Source organism: Panthera pardus, unplaced genomic scaffold, assembly GCF_024362965.1.
Source record: "Panthera pardus isolate Hobbes unplaced genomic scaffold, ASM2436296v1 HiC_scaffold_24, whole genome shotgun sequence".
Lineage (NCBI taxonomy): Eukaryota > Metazoa > Chordata > Mammalia > Carnivora > Felidae > Panthera > Panthera pardus.
Window position 1 is genome coordinate 54,616,787 of NW_026526810.1, and position 11,952 is coordinate 54,628,738.

An 11,952-nucleotide genomic window follows, 5' to 3' on the forward strand; every position below is an offset into this window, starting at 1 on the left:
TACCCAGCAATAAAAAAGAGTGAAGTGCTGACACATGCTACAACATGGATGAAGCTTGAAAACGTTATGTTAAGTGAAAGAACCTAAATACCAAAGATCATGTATTACATGATTGTGAAATTTCCAGAATAGGCAAATCTATCGAGACAGATTTAGCAGTTGCCTAAGGCTGGGGGATTGGGTGGTAACAGGTAAGGGGTGTGAGGTTTCTTTTTGGGCTAATGAAAGTGTTCCAGAGGTGACTGTGATGGTAATTGCATACCTCCTTGAGCCATTGAATTCTACACTTTAAAGGGTGAGTTGTGTGGTTTGTGAATTACATTTCAATAAAGCTTTAAAGTAGGGCAGGGGTGGGGGGGATGCAGCCAAAAATATAGGGAAAAAGTGAAATTGCTTGTTAACCATTTGTGACTTTTTTACCTACAAATAATGGCAGTTTCATATGTTTCAAGCTATTGATAATTTTAAATATTATAATTTTGAAGTATTTTTCAGGATTTTTTTATTCTTAATATTTACTTTTGTACTTTTTTTTTCCTAATGTTTATTTTTGAGAGAGAAGAGAGTGCAAGCAGGGGAGGGGCAGAGAGAGAGGGAGACACAGATTCTGAAGCAGGTTCCAGGCTCTGAACTGTCAGCACAGAGCCCTATGTGGGGCTCAAATTCACAAAACTCTGAGATCATGACTGAGCTGAAGTCGGACACCCAACCAACTGAGCCACCTAGGCACCCCTGTATTCTTTTTCTTAAAGATAGGTTTTCCCAAATTGCTTAAGCTTTAGGACTCACATACCCAGATCCCAGGGTAGGAATGTAAAGTGATAGAGCCTTATTTATAAGGGACATTTTGACCATATGTACCATGACTTTTAGAAATATCCACATCCTTTGACCCAGCCACTCCACTTTTAGAGATCTATTTTCAGAGGATAATCAAGTTTGCTGTAGGGCAGGGCTCTTCAGTCTTAATGAGCAGTCTCCTGAGTGGGGCTCTTATTAAAATGCAGACTGCCATTCAGTAGGTGTGGGGAGGTCCCTAAGATTTTTGCATTTCCAATTAGTTCCAGATGATGTGGAGCCTGCTGGTTCACAGACCCCAATCTGAGTAGCCAGGCTGCAGAGGACATTTTTTGGCTGCCTAGCCAGCATTTTTCCTTCCTGCTTTTGTGCAAAAACCACAGGGGTAGGCCTAACCCCCACATACATACCCTGCCACCGTGACCTAGGCAAGGATGGGCCAGACCCCAGCCCCAGGGCAATCAGCCTATTTCCCTCCTGCCTAGCTATCTTGTCATAAATTGGCCAATCAGAGGGAAACAGGACCTGAGCCCTCGCTCCCGCTCTCCCACCTCCTCAGGTGTGAACTTGAAAGCCTATTGCCCCAGGGGCTAAGAAGAAGCCAACCTGAAGGAGAGGCCAGAAATGAAGCAGAAACCCTGAGAGAGCCTTTCCCTGACGCTCCTTTTAATTCTGGGTTTTGCCAATAACTCCTCTTAGGCTAAATTAAGCCCACTTGACTGGATTTTCTGCTATATGCAATTAAAATAAGAGGTTCATAGCAGCATAATCAAACCTTGCAAAAGGTTGGAAACAACTCGAACGGAAACTATAGGATTGGTTATATAAATGTTTGTACATTGATATGGTGGAATATTAGCCATCAGCAATCATATTTTCAAAAATATTTGAGGACATAGGAAAATCCTCACAATTTAATGTTAATTAGGCAAAAAGGTGTAGACACAAGGTAGTAGAATATGATCAATTTTGTCTTTTCACTTATCTATATATATAATAAAGGTTTTTAATAGAGTAGTAAGAGGTTAGACTAGAAGGAAGTAAACTTCCCTGGATGGCAGAATTATGAATTTTTAATGCTTCCTCCCATTCTATATTCCAAACTTCCACTGTGATTATGTGTTCTTTTTATATATAATTATAATAAGTGCTATTAATAAAAGAAGCAAGGGGCGCCTGGGTGGCTCAGTCGGTTAAGCGGCCGACTTCAGCTCAGGTCACGATCTCGCGGTCTGTGAGTTCGAGCCCCACGTCGGGCTCTGGGCTGATGGCTCAGAGCCTGGAGTCTGCTTCCCATTCTGTGTCTCCCTCTCTCTCTGCCCCTCCCCCGTTCATGCTCTGTCTCTCCCTGTCTCAAAAAAAAAAAAAAAAAGTTAAAAAAAAAATAAAAGAAGCAAATGTTTCTTAGGGAAATTCAGGGAAAAAACTCAAAAGCAGTAAGAAATACTTCCCAGAAATGAAAGCTTTCTTACAAGATGTCCCCCTCTTTCATTTGGTTCACGTGATAAAATAAAATTACGGTAACGCCCCTGCACACATACAATAATGTTTTCAAGGGGACTTTAGAGAAACTGTACTTCAGGCAAAGGCATGTGCTGCTATTTCAAATACCATGGGGAAATGGCTTAAGGCAGGTATGTCCTTCTTCATGCCTCAAATTAGATTCTGAGCATTGATAGGGCCCCTATTTCTGTTTGCAAGGCTGGTGTTCTGGTTTACCTGGGCATAGGGCCAGATTTTCCTCTGGGTAGGAAAGGGAACCCACCACCCAGACAAGTGCTCTTAACCTCTCAGGGCTGTTTCACCACGTCTTAATGCATAGACACCCCCCCCCCTTTTTTTTTTCAAATCTGCATTTTATTATCTATTTGAGTTACTTACTTATGAATAAGTAATGAATTTGCATCGTTCAAAATCAAAAACATACAAAAGGGTGTAAGAAGTCTTTCTCATCCCATCCCCTGGCCTCCAGTTCCCCTCCTGGGAGGCAAACTGCGTTGACAGTTTTTGGTGATTCCTTCCAGACATTTCTATGCTTTTTAAAAGACATGATTGTATTCATACTATGTATCTAACTTTGTATGCTTTTTTTCTCATTTAACATTATATGGTAATGTTGAGAGAGTAAAGAAAGTAACAGTAGTAAATACTCTTCCTAGATATTCACAGTGACTGCAAATATGCCGTCGAAGAGGGTGAGCCTTCTGGTTGTCCTACTGCTGGACGGTTAGGGGTTTCCCCCCTGAAAGTTCTCTGATTCTGTCCATATGAATCTACCCACCTGGGTTCAGCCAGTAATTGTATTTGGTTTGGACAATGATTGGCTTTTGGCCCCCCTGGGACACAGGGCTCTGGGGTGAGGAGGAGACCCAGGGCCCAACCCAAAGGGATGAGCGGGGTGGTCCCTGGCCTTCAGAGGCTGGCTGTGTGGTCCTGGCCAACAGAGGAGATATATTTAGCAGGGTCAGAGGCTGTTGACTGTGTCATGACCCAAGAGGATTGTGCTGTTGGTAAACAAACCAAAATGGAGTGACCTCAGCCAGCCCTCCTTCCTCCTTCTTCTCCCCAACTTGCTGGCAGGGCAGGGCCTGAGAGAGGTAGAGGAGGGCCCTGACCAGGAAGAGGGCTTTTCAGGGGGGCCTCCTGCCAGGCACCCAGCAGCAAAGTGGCCTGTCTCACTAACCCCAAGTTTGTTTTTGTCATTTCCCCCCTTGCCTTTCTTCACCTGCCTTCCCCAACTCGCAGAGCCTAGATAGCCCCAGCAGCACTCCATTCCTCCTCTGCCTCCTCCCCCTTTTACCTTTCTCCCTCCACCTGGTCACCCTGATTTGTCCTCAGTGCTCTGCAAAGTAGCTGAGTTCATTCACATAGTCATTCATCCATGTCAGCTCATTTATCTGTTTATTTGTCCAGCAACTGTTTTTTTTGAGGGCCTGAGAATAAGCCAGGCTCTGTGCTAGGCACCAAGGATATAGCAATGAGCAGGAAGGTGCCAGCAATGACCTTTATAGAGCTTACACTCTAGTGGTTAGAGACAATCCAGTACCTAATTAGGTACTGGTGGAAAATTAGTTTAACATTAAGAGGGTTAAGTAATAAGCAACATTCACAGAGTGCTTTAAAGTGTACAGGTTTTCACCTATAACACACCTAGTCCCAAGAATGTGAAAGGTAGTTATGATTATCCATCCCACTTCAGAGATGAAGAAATGGCAGCTCAGAGATATTCAATAACCTGGTCAGGGACTCACAAGATACATGGAATCCAGTCCCTCTGACCCCAAGCCCATGTCTGTCCTGAAAAAGGGGAGCCACTGGAACTGGATGGGAATTGGCAGCTCTTGATTTTGCATTTGCTAAGACAGAGGCCCAGAGAGAAGGAAAATGCCTTGGCTAAGACAAACAGGGATTAGAGGGGTACCTGGGTGGCTCAGTCAAGTTAAGCTCTGGACTTCAGTGCAAGTTGTGAACTTGTAGTTTGTGGGTTTGAGCCCTGCATTGGGCTCTCTGCTGTCAGTATGGAGCCTGCTTCAAATCCTTTGGCCCCCTCTTTCTCTGCCCCTCCCCTGCTTGTGCTCTCTGTCTCTCTCAAAAATAAATAAAGAAACTTTGAAAAAATAAGGGGTGCCTGGGTGGCTCATTTGGTTAAGTGTCCAACTTCTGCTCAGGCCATGATCTTGCGGTTAGTGAGTTTGAGCCCTGCATCGGGCTCTATGCTGACAGCTCGGAGCCTGGAGCCTGCTTCAGATTCTGTGTCTCCCTTTCTCTCTGCCCATCCCCTGCTTGTGCACACACGCACATTTTCTCTCTCTCTCTCTCCCCCCTCTCTCAGAAATAATATATGAATAAACTTAAAAAAAATAAAACAGGGACTAGAACCTCTGGATCCCAGGTCAGTGCTTGTTCTTTGCCTCTGAAGAGCTAGCTCTTCAATGCCCTGACCAGGCCCTGGCATTTTCAGGGTAGGGAGTATCATAGTAGGTCTGTCCCCTTCCCTCCCTTGCACTCCTACCGAGCTCACCCCTTCTTGTGAGGAGACAGCCCAAGAGTGCCTTCCCCAGCCCCATCCTCCCCTCACCAGTGCCTGCCTGTCCAAAGCTTTTGCTTAACAAATGCAGTGTGAGCACCTACTGTCAGGCTCTACGGGGTGCTGGAAGGTAGGCAAGAAACAGTGCTATCAAAGCTGCAGGAGAAAAAGTGTCTCTGACACCTGACAGGGCCCCACAGCCACGTCTTGGCAGTTAGGTAGAGGAGGGTCAGGGAAGGCTTCCCAGAGAAGGTGACATCTCATGAGCCCTGAAGTCTGAGTGACAATTCCCCAGGCCAGAGCTAGCAGCGCAGGGACTTCCAGGGTGAGGGAACAGAAGGTGCAGGACAAGGTCAGAAATCACCCCTCATGTCACAGGCATGTTGCAGGTTTCTTTCGGGTCAGCTCCCATCTGTTCAGTGTGTGTTGTGCTCCCGGGGCTGCAAGTGGCCTGTGAGCAGGAACTGGGGCTCCCTTCCTGTGGAAACCCCCATGGGCGAGGGCCTGCTCCTGTGGACAGATGACTCAGGCACCCCACGTAAGCAGCTCATCAGCTTTCACCCCCAAAGACTCACCATTCCTCCCAGCCAGAGACATCAGCATATCTGACACTCCCCGTGTCCTGCACTCCCGACCTGGCGCACGAGTATGACTAGGCCCAGGAGGGGCTGTGCCGGGCTGGAGGCTTTGACTGCGGGGGGGGGGGGGGGGGGGGGGGGGGGAGGGGGGGGGTGCCGTGGGGAGGAGCCACAGGTGAATATAGTACTGTCTGCTTTCTCCCTGCCCCCACCCATCACCAGTACCCTCAGGCTGTGCCTGTGAAGCCAAGCTCCCCCTCCTGTGGGGACTGGGAACAGCACCCCATGAGAAGCACAAACAGCCCTCTGGCTTAGCGCCCAGAGCAGGGAGGAGGAAGCAAGGGCATAGAAGTTGCCCCCTACCGTGAATGCCCAAGGCTAGCCCTTCTCCTCTTATGTGTTCAGGGCCTGACCTCTCTCAGACAGAGGAAGGGAGAGGGAGAGTGGCCAGGCCAGTATGGCAGCCACCAGCGTGGGTCAGCACTGCCCCAGTCAGGTACGTACTAGGCTGACCATGCCCAGCTGGTCTGCCCTTGTCCTTGTGGTTCCCTGTCCCACATTCCTGGGCTGTGCACATAAATATTCAGGTGGAATATTAGCTAGGAGGCAGCTTGGCACTTCCCCTTGATTATGACGGAGGCTTTCACAGGTCTTTCTCTCCAAAAGGACGTGTGACATTGCTTTCAGAAGGGTGTCACATTAAACTCCCTTCCCACGTAGGTCCCCTGAGCTCCTATGGGACTGTGTGCTGTGCCGTGTGCTAGGATGCGCAGTTAGTGGGGGCAGACCTGCGAGCAGGGCACACCAATACAACGTGTTGGGTGCAAAACAGGGGTTGTGGGGGGCCCAAGGAGGGGCACCAGCCGCAGCTTCTGGAGACATGATGCTGGTACTGAATTCTGAAGGATACGAGAGGCATGGGCAAAGTTGTCAGGCAAGGAAAGCAGTGGGATCAAAGGCTTGGTAGCCACAAATAGCATGAGGTGGGGGTGGTGTTGCTGGGGGCGGAGGGGGGGGGCGGGGCAGTGCCAAGGCTGCAGAGAAGTTTATCCTGAGGGCCAGGAAGGACTGCTGAGGTTTGTTAGTGCAGAGGGTCGTGGCCAGGGTTGCATTTTACATTATGGAAAATGAATATCCAAGGAGAAAGTGGGAAGGTAGATCAGTTTGGACGTAAAAAACAATCATCTAGGGAAGGAGGGCACACATTAGGGCAGTGGTGGTGGGGCGAACATAAGAAGCCCTTAGATCCCAGACAATGGGAAGGTTTGAGGAAGAGGGCTGAGCCCCACATTTAAGTTTGGGTGAGAGGGAAACATTCACCCTGGGCTACACCTTACTGTTGGGCCAGTGGCCCAAGGAGGGGCTGAGCAAAGGATCCATAACAAAGCCCAAGAGGACTGAAGCGCCAGGGGAAGGAGCAGAGCATGAGAGGTGAGCGTGCAGTGCTGGGTCCAGGACTAAGGAAGAGAGACGTGCACAGGAGGAAGAGGGTGTGTGGGTGTAGAGCTGCCCTCTCCCTCTTGCAGGGGAAGGACCAGTGACCAGGGAGCAGCTCTGTGGTTGAACCTTCAGGATGTGTCAAGTTCTCTCTCACACCCCAAGAAATGCCCAGGCTGAGGGTAAGGGCAGGTGCAGACCTAAACCAGGAAGGGCAGGCCTGGTGGGGCCTTTGCCAAGAGCAGAGCAGGAAAGGGCATAGGAGAGAGGCCATTCTGGGCTGCTGAGCGAGGGGTGAAGGTCCAGGAATAGGATGAGGAGGGCAAAGGGAAGGCTGATCAGGGGCTTTGGTCAACACCCTCTGACAGCCAGCCAGTAAAGCAAAACTTCTCAGTCCCAGTTTCCACAGCTACCATGCAATTTATTGTCCAAACCTGGATGCTTTTGAGAGTGAAAGTGATAATTATTCCAGGACAACAGGAGTAAAGTAGGCCTGTCCTGGGCAGTGGGATGTGTGGTCACCCTAGCCTGGAGCACAAGTCTGGTCCTTGTGCTCCAACTCTGGCCCACAGGGACACCCTCCCTGTGACTGTTGCCTCCCCTAACCTGGCCGGGGCACTGAAGCTGGATTCACACCCTGGAGCACCCCAACCCACCTCAGAGCCAAGCTTGCAGAAAGGCAGGGTCTCCCCCATTCAAGGTCCTTCTCCCCACACCCTCTGCTTTCCTGATGACTCATATGGGTGCCGCCACTGTCTGGGGGAAATAGCAACCCCCAGAGGAATGTGGTCCTTCCTGGTGCCCAGTGGGGGACAACCTGGAGAACCCCTAGGAGCCTGTCTACCCTAGAAGGGTGCGTGGAGAGGCCAGAGTGGGGTTCATCCATGTCCCCCTGCCTGTCCATGACCCCCTGGCAAAACCCTGGGATCCCCAGCCTCCTCCCTCCTACTTGTCCCCCATTTCTAACGGGCTGCCAGGAGGTGTCCCCACATTACCAGTTCCTGGTTCTAGCTCAGCCCTCCCCAGCCCCTGCCTGGGTACATGGCAACAGGTACACACCAGGTCTTGCAGCCTTCAAATCATCTTCCCTGACACAACACTTAAACCCAAGCCTGAACACAATACTCCAAGTAGACAAAACAAAAAGAACAAAAAGACCCTTCCGTGGGAGGAAAAACAAAAACATCACTATAGAACTCAACTTCCCTACAAGATAAAGTCTAACACTTCCTCTATGAACTGACTGCAGAGTAGCTCTCAGCCTTGTCGCCAACACTGCAAGGCTTCTTGCACGCGGCCACCTACCAGCTGCTCTATATCGCTTTCCCCTTTGCTTGTGCCATCCCCACACACCCGGAATGCCTCCTCTGCCTGCTGGATTCCTGCAGCTTTTTTAAGGCCCTCCTAGACCTGACCACCTCTGCCCCAACCCGAGCTCCTAGAGTTGCCCTTACCCAGACCAGGTGCGAGGGCACTCCTGTGCCTCCCGTCTTCCACAGCGGGAGCTTGACCTACCAAAGACTCAATAAACAGCAGTTGAACTGGCTGATCCTTTCTACTCACTCCTGGTTCTCCAGAAGGGTGCCCTTGGAGATGGACAAGTTGATTCCCGAGTTGCCTGCTAACTCTGAAATCCCTTAATGCTGCAGCCTAGGCCTCGGCACTCAACCATCACTCTGTTTGAATCCCACCAGCAAAAAATAAATATATATTTTTTTAATGCCACTATACCAGAAGTCCTAAGAAATGGCCCAGGAATGCCTGTGGATCCCCAAAACCCTCTCAGGGGGACTGCAAGGTCAAAATTATTTTCATAGTCAAACTAAGAGGTTATCTGCCTTTTTACTCACATTTCCTCTCAAGTGTAGAGTGGAGTTTTCCATAACTTTACAAAAGGTGGATTTGCAACAAAATGAATGCAGAAACAAATGAGAACCCAGCTGCTTTCATCAAGCAAAAAATTAAGAACATAAAACAGTGCTGTTCTTTTCACTAAATTTGCTTGTTTTGGAAAAGATTCATTTTTCCTTAAAAATGTTAAAGTTTATTTTAAGGAGAGAGTATGCAAGTGGGGGAGGGACAGAGAGAGAGGGAGAGAGAATCCCAAGCAGCACCACTCAGAGTTCCAATTCCACAAACTGTGAGATCATGACCTGAGCTGGAATCAAGAGTCAGACCCTTAACAAGTAAGCCACCCAGGAGCCCATAAAAATACATTAACACATAATAGATTGTTTTTATTTTTAGTAATACATTTTACACTTCTCCATTTTAATCTCTAATACACTAAATGTTGCCAAATGTTATATCCCAGGTAAACAACAACCCCTGGGATCCTCAGTTTTTAATTTGTAAACAAGTCCTGAGACCCCTACATCCTCATACCTTCCATCACCCCTCTGTTGCGTCTCTCAGCAATTTCTTTTTTTATATTTGAGAGAGAGAGACAGAGCGCAAGCAGGGGAGGGTCAGAGAGGGAGACACAGAATCCCAAGGAGGCTGCAGGCTCCGAGCTGTCAGCACAGAGCCCGATGTGGGGCTCCAACTCACGAACCGCAAGATCATGACCTGAGCCCAAGTCAGACACTAACCAGCTGAGCTACCCAGGCACCTTTTTTTTTTTTTTTAATATTTATTTTTGAGAGAGAGAGAACGAGCATGAGTGGAGGAGGGGCAGAGAGAGGAGGGGAAGACAGAGGATCTGAAGTAGGCTCTGTACTGACAGCCCAGAGCCCAATGTGGGGCTCAAACTGAGCCGAAGTTGGACACTTAACTGACTGAGCTACCCAGGTGCCCTAGCAATCAATTTCTTGAGTGATCTCCTTCCCCTCCTACAGGTTCCCCAGCTCTGTGGCTTCATGCCACTCTTCTGAAATTGCTCTGAGGCCACAGAGCACCCTCTGCTATTTCATCTAATGGATGCTCCTCTCTCTTTATTGCCCTGACCATTCAGCAGCATCACCCTGGTTCTTCTCCTATCTCTCCAGCTGCTTGCTCTCCACTTTTCTTGCTTCACTCAAGCCACCAGGGCTGAGCATGGGCCCTGTTCTCTTTTCTCCCCACTTCCAAGGCTTTCAAGTACTGTCTCCATGTGTATGGCCCCCAGATTTCTTACTCCAGCCCATATTTCTCTCTGAATCACAGACCCACATTCCCCAGCTGCCCCCTGAATATCCATGTGGATGCCATTGCCCTACACAGGCACCCCCAGATCAAACACTCATGCAGAGCTGATCTCTACCCCTGCCCTTCCAGACCTACAACTGTACTAGCAGCCCTGGACCTCTACCCCTCCCTTGCTCTCCCTTTCATCCAGCCACACCCAACCCTGCCAGCCTCATGCCCTGGCGACTGTCAGATCTATCCTCCCTTCTGTCCCCACTGCCTCACCTCAGCTCAGGCCACCTTCATCCTTCCCTAGGCTGTCTTTGGCCTTCCTGCTCCAACCTGACAGAAACCAGGGCTCCTCTTAAGCAGTCTTTTCACTCAGAATTCACAGGAGGCCCCCACCAACCCAGGAGGGATGCCACCTCTACAGCATCAGGCCCAGCCACAGGATGTGGTCCTGCCACCTGTCCAGTCCCATGTCCAATCCCCCATGCCACTCTGTCCACTCTGTCCCAGCTAGCCTGACCTTGCTTCCTTCTCTGGCACAAGTTGTTCCTTGCCTCTTTTCACCAGAGACCCCTTCTCAGGCTCAGAGCTTGGCCTCATCATTCCCTCCCCCAGAAAGCCTTCCCTGACCACCACCTCCATGTCAGGAGCCCACTCTTGGCCTCCCATCACAGCACATTTCATGCTAAATGGTCCCATTCAGAGTCTCTTAGTACCCTAAGGAGGAAGATTGCTTCACTGCCGTATCCCCAGTGCCCAGGTCAGTGTCTGGCATACAGCAGTTTAGTAAATACTTGAATGAATAAGGCTTGAAGAATGGGAGCCCATGTACAGCTGACAGGAAGCCCTCCCCACCCCTGCTCGGTAGAGAGCAGGGCTCTGTTCTGAGCACCCAAACTGGCTGTCTTGCCCTGCCCTGGCCCAGGAGGCGCTGTCCAAGTCTCCCTGCCACCTGCTGCCCCCTCCTGCTGTGTTGCCCTGACAAACTCCCAGAAGAACTTGGCTGGACTCCACACTTCTCCCATCAATGGTAAGACATGAGGCCACCAACACACCGGGCACCACAACAGGTGCCCAACTTGGTCAGAGCTGACCCCTCTGGGGACACCCAGACCAATCCAGGGCACCAGCCATAACAGCAGCAGCAGCAAAACATACCACATAGCATCCCAATGTAAACTGATGCTCAGGGGACTGAAGAGGTTTTTGGAGGTTACTAGGCCAGTGAGGCTGGGGTGTAAGCAGGCTCTTCTGCTGCAAGAAGGCAGTCACCTGGGCCCTATACCCATTCTGCAGGCCCAGGACTAGAAGCTGAGCCCAATGAGACGCCATTCTGAGACCCTGGGGGTGGGATTTGCCCTGGGGGGCGGATCAGGGTGGGGAGGAGCAGCCAGGGGCACACAGAGAGGGAACAAGTAGCAGCCAAGAGGGCACCCTGGCAACTCATTCCATTGTGAGCAAGACTCCTGGCAGGTCAAGTTAACAGAGAAAGCACAGATCACACCACAGTCCCAGAAGACAACAGTAACCACAATTTTGATCTCAAAATCACAGGGCCACTTAGGTCCTCCAGGCCACAGTTCTCTGCTCTCAGCACTACTCAAGTCATCACCACCCTACTCTAACCCACATGCTCCTTTAGCAGGAAGCCAGGGGTCCAGTCATGCTGTCACGAAGAGGCAGCAGCTAGAGGAAGACCTGGTGTGACCTCCAAGCCTGCTGGCCTATTTGGGGCAGCTGAGAGCAGGAGCAGGGCACCAGGTCTGTGGGAGGAACACTGCCTACAAGGCTGCCGAGTAGAGCCACATGGGCTGAATTCTGTACGACACTTAGTTGTGAATGGTGCCCGTGAGAGTGCTGTGCCCTGGTTGCTGGTCCTGTCTGCTCAGCTACCCGGAAGAGAGGGATGGAGACAAAGAGGGAGCCCCTGCCCCTCTCATGAGCCTTCCAGGGCTTTATCGTCTTACTTGCCCCAATGCCCCAATGCCCCAACTGAAG